Below are 5232 nucleotides of genomic sequence, written 5' to 3'. Positions count from 1 at the left end.
ATCTGATTAATGTGAGGTAGGGAAATAATCATTTGAGTATAAGTATGTGCATATCAATATGTAATTTACAACAGCTGTAAGATGCTTGAAAAGCTTGAAAATGCACCTTGGAAATGCTTGAAAAGTGCTTGAAATTGACCTTGGAAAAGGTGTAAGAACCCTGTAAATGATTTACAAATAAACACCACTGCATATTTACAACTGTTACACATGCTGCTGTAACGAAATGGCATGGGATGGCAAATCCAGTTTTGGACAGTCTGCCGTGGTTCCATCCCATTTCACGGCGCACACTCAAACATCCAATCACAGAGCTTGAGGACTAATCACGGGGTTTGTCAAGTAAAGCGGAGAGAATACTTACTGGCAACGCAATCGCACAACGTCACGTCCGTTAATTCCACAACTACACACATGGATTAACAACCTTATTTAATACATGAATGTAGCCTTTGTTTCTGCTAAAAGAGGTGTCGACCAGCTGGGGCAACAAGAAAATCGGCGAAATCGAGTGTGACGATTAAAAAATAAATCATTATTATATTAATATTGACAATAACAACAGACCGTCGTGGTAGAGCATTTGCTTGGCATTTCCGGGTATATCTCCACTCGTTGGGCCATGTTAACAATACCGTGTAACTGTCACCTTTCAAGGGACGAAATCGTCACGTCTTGCCGTGATACCGGGTTGCCTCTTCCTCCTCTTCCTCTTCTCCTCCATTATATAAGCTACATCAACACATGTATCTGGTTTCTATGTGTTATCAGTGGGCAGATTGGACATGCTGATGAAAGCAGAGTGAAGTCAACACACTGGGATAATAACACGTTTTCATTGATGTTTCATTAAGAAATACCACAAGAAAGAAGAAGAACTGTAGGAATAAAATAACTTCTGTCTTTATTTCTTCTCCTTTTACAGGCGCCACTTCAGGCACCATCATCCTTTCTCCTCCAGGTATTCACTTCTCCTGATTGTTATCAGGGAAACCTGAATGAGTTGTTTTTCTACTTTATTAAACAGGAATACTTTTACATTCAGTTTAGACTTTCAAAATGAAGATTTGGTCTTTAGAAAAACAAGAATTAGGAAATGGAATATAAAAAGTAATTTATTAATCAACTTGTAATTCCCTCTTTAAATAATCCAAGTCCAGTTTACATTCAAAGGCTGGATTTTAATCTGTATATTTCATTGATTTATTGATTTATTGATCAAATAAATTAAGAAATTCACAATTAAAACAAGTAATAGCAGATTATGCATTGAGAGGCCAAACACCTAAAAGGCTCATTGAGGGTCTCTTTAAGTACAAATATATAAACTCCTAACATTTCTCTCTGTTCGTCCACGCAGACCTAAATCCTGTCCTGAGGAGGAAAGAGCAGTTTCTCCTGCATCGAGCTCTGGGTCCATGAAGAGTGCTCGCTCCATGGATTTCCCCATGGATTTCAAAAGGTAAGACTCAGTTTCTGAACCTTTCCAGCTTTCATTTCCTTCAGAGTATATCAGTTTTATTTAACACTAACATATCTGCAGTGCTGATAACAATGTGTGCCTCGTCCATATATCTTTTCAAACGGCATGATTTACCTTAAAGGTAGGTCAGCCATTTTCTATAGATGATGGAGATCAGACACATTTAGACCAGGTTTACACTTCCTCCTCATCCTTCTCCTCTTCCTCCTCCTCCTCTTCCTCCTAGTTTAATTACGTAAAATAAATATGTTTGTTATGGTGAGTTTAAAAATCACAAACAACTAAGAATCATGTAATGTAACTTCTTCTTTAATCTCTCAGCCCCTCCAGAGTACTCCAAAGTGCACCGATGGGTACACACACCCCCATTTGAGAAACACTAGTCCAGCTGACCTCCTTTGTCAAACATGTTTTGCTATGAGAGGACATTTGTAACACCATGTTTTAGTCAGTAAGCTCCTGAACCTTCCACCTGTCTGTCAACGCTCCATCTCTGCAGGGCTGAGGAGGAGAGAGAAGATGCTGCAAAGAGACGTGAGATCAGAGAGATAGAGCAAGAATCTTTCGTTTTCAGTCCATGTATATGAAGGTCAACAGAACCTTTTGATCTGAATTGTCTTGAGAGTAAAACTATATCATTTAACACTACTTTACTTTTCCTGCATTGTTGATTTATATCTATTTGACTAGTCCTTATTTTCTATTTAAATGTGATGTGATTTTTCTTTAGATTATGGAAATATATAATAATAATAATAATAGCTTGCATTTATATAGCGCCTTTCATGGGACCCAAGGTCGCTTTACAGTAATAGGGCAAAAACAAACATAACAAAAGTCAGACAGACAAAACAACAGATCGATTAGGGGCCGAAAGCCTTGGCAAACAGATGGGACTTGAGGGCCCTTTTGAAGGCGTCGAGTGTGGGGATGTTGCGAATCTCCGCAGGGAGAGCGTTCCAGAGGGTGGGGGCTGCCACACTGTAGGCTCTGTCCCCAAAGGTTCGCAGTTTGGTGCGGGGGATGGTAAGCAGGCCAGAGTCTGAGGACCGCAGATTCCGGGGTGGGGCATGTGGGTGAAGGATGTCCGATAGGTACTGGGGGGCAAGGGCATGGAGGGACTTGTAGGTAAGGAGGAGTACTTTGTAGGATATACGGGACTTGACCGGCAACCAGTGTAGGTGGATGAGGGTGGGAGTGATGTGCTGCCACGGCTTTGTGTGTGTGAGTACCCTAGCAGCACAGTTTTGGACATACTGTCCAGGGTTTTTTTGGGAACCCCGAACAGGACACCATTGCAGTAGTCCAAGCGGGAGGTGACAAACGCATGCACGAGGGTTTCGGCAACCGACTCCGAGAGTGACGGTCGGAGTCTGGCAATGTTCCTCAGGTGGAAAAAGGCCGATTTGGTCACAGATTTGACGTGGGAATGGAAGGAAAGGGTGGAGTCAAGGATGACACCCAGGTTGCGGGCTTCAGGAGACGGGGAGATGGAGCAGCAAATAAACAGAATAGAATACAAATAAACATGTAGTGATAGTATGAATCATAAAAAACCAAACATGACATGAGATAAACTCTGAACTTTAACAGGTGAAAGTACATATAGAGTAAAGGTTGAATATATATACTAAGCTACATCAAACACATGTATCTGGTTTCTATGTGTTATCAGTGGGCAGATTGGACATGCTGATGAAAGCAGAGTGAAGTCAACACACTGGGATAATAACACGTTTTCATTGATGTTTAATTAAGAAATACCACAAGAAAGAAGAAGAACTGTAGGAATAAAATAACTTCTGTCTTTATTTCTTATCCTTTTATAGGGAGTACCTCTTGGTCGGTGTTCGTACATCTAACCTCTTCTCCAGGTATTCACTTCTCCTGATTGTTATTAAGGAAACCTGAATGAGTTGTTTTTCTACTTTATTAAACAGGAATACTGGAGTATTGACAATTTATTTTGTAATTGTTACGTTTATTCTGGTTTGTTTTGTGTTTGTATCTTTTATTTCAAATGTATTTATTTTGTGTTTTGTGAGCTGAGCTGTGTGATTTTATATTTGATGTATCTCTCTGTACAGCACTTTGGTCTGGAGGTTTTAAAGTGCTATATAAATAAAGTTGGATTGGATTGGATTGGGCACTTTTACATTCAATTTTGACTTTCAAAAAGAAGATTTGGTCTTTAAAAAAACAAGAATTAGGAAATGGAATATAACAAGTAATTTATTAATCAACTTGTAATTCCCTCTTTAAATAATCCAAGTCCAGTTCACATTCAAAGGCTGGATTTTAATCTGTATATTTTGGTGCTGTTTCATTGATTTGTTGATTTATTGATCAAATAAATAAAGAATGTTCACAAATAAAAACCAGTGATAGCAGAATATGCAATGAGAGGCCAAACACCTAAAAGGCTGATTGAGGGTTTCTTTAAATACAATTATATAAGCTCCTAACATTTCTCCCTGTCAGTGAACGCAGCATTGGCTTCAGTGCTGAGGAGGAAAGAGCAGGTTCTCCTACATCGAGCTGTGGGTCCATGAAGAGTGACGACTCCAAGGATTTCCCTGTTTCTAACGGTAAGAGTCAATGTCTATGTCGGTCAACAGAACCTTTTGAGCTGAACTGTCTTCAGAGTGTAACTATCCTCGTCCTTATTCTTTATTTAAATGTAATGCTCCTTTATCTTTAGATGATCCATATCAGACTCTATTAGTCCAGGTTTTCTTCCTTTCCCTTTGGATTCTCCTGCACCGAGCTGTGTGCTCATGAAGAGCGACGGCTCCATGGATTTCCCTGTAGCTTTAATAACTCTTAATCATCATTTCCATTACACTTTCAAACTGCAAGATTCTATGTATTATCTTAGATGGGATATAACTCTATACGTCTACAAGTTAATGTGGTAACGTGCATTACAACACTTGCATTGTTCATCACTTACTGATTGTATTTGTTCTCCAGAGATCCAGGGATAGATGCAGGACCCTGGACGGACCTGGAGAGACCTGGAGAGACCTGGAGAGACCTGGAGAGACCTGGACTCCATGGTCTCGGTGCGTTCTAGTAGTGTTGTTGCCTCACAGAAGCAGAGCAGTGAACTTCAGTGGTAGCAGCGAAAATGATTGTTACAGGTTACAGTTGTTAGCTAATGTGACTTTTAGTTCATAAGTAAATGAATCTTAATAAATGTGTACACCTGTCTATAAAGGCAGCTAGTTTAAGGGATTTAAAGCTATATTTAAAATTTGTATTCTTTCCATTTCCGTCAGAGCCCTTTCAGACGGGGATCTGAAGCCGTTATCCATGCTCTCTTCAGGGTTCCCACGGGTGCTGGAAATCCTTGAAAATGCTTGAAATTGTACGAGGTGTTTTCAAGGTTTGAAAAGTGCTTGAATTTTGGGAATGGTGCTTGAATTTGGGATAAAGTGCTTGAAATTGTAAATGCTTTACTTCGCTTTTTAGATTAAAAGAAAATAAAGAAGTCGGAGCGCGCTTAATTGCTTTGCTTTTACATAAAACAGCTGCGCTCCGGCCTTCCCGCGCAATGCGCGTGACCAGTAAGTGTTTTTGTCACGTGTGTGACCTGGGCATTCTGATGAGAGTGATAGATGACAGTATGCCAGGAGGTTGCAGTTTCAACGAGCGTTGGCTAGCAGACGAGCCACATGAAAGGTACGCCGTAGTAGAGCATTTTGGATTAGGCTAACGTTGCATGTTACGTTTGTTTAAGCTAACGT

The 5232-nt window shown here is 40.1% G+C and overlaps 1 long non-coding RNA gene across 1 annotated transcript; it reads left to right on the top strand.

Annotated features, from left to right (window-relative positions):
• The first annotated feature begins 667 nt into the window (after positions 1 to 667).
• On the top strand, positions 668 to 4908 carry LOC117494883. Its single transcript, XR_004557130.1, has 5 exons — positions 668 to 961; positions 1361 to 1462; positions 3313 to 3357; positions 3965 to 4071; positions 4457 to 4908. It is a non-coding gene; the product is annotated as an uncharacterized LOC117494883 (long non-coding RNA).
• The last annotated feature ends 324 nt before the right edge of the window (positions 4909 to 5232 follow it).

This window comes from Trematomus bernacchii, unplaced genomic scaffold, assembly GCF_902827165.1.
Source record: "Trematomus bernacchii unplaced genomic scaffold, fTreBer1.1, whole genome shotgun sequence".
Lineage (NCBI taxonomy): Eukaryota > Metazoa > Chordata > Actinopteri > Perciformes > Nototheniidae > Trematomus > Trematomus bernacchii.
This window is presented reverse-complemented; position numbering and strand designations above follow the sequence as displayed.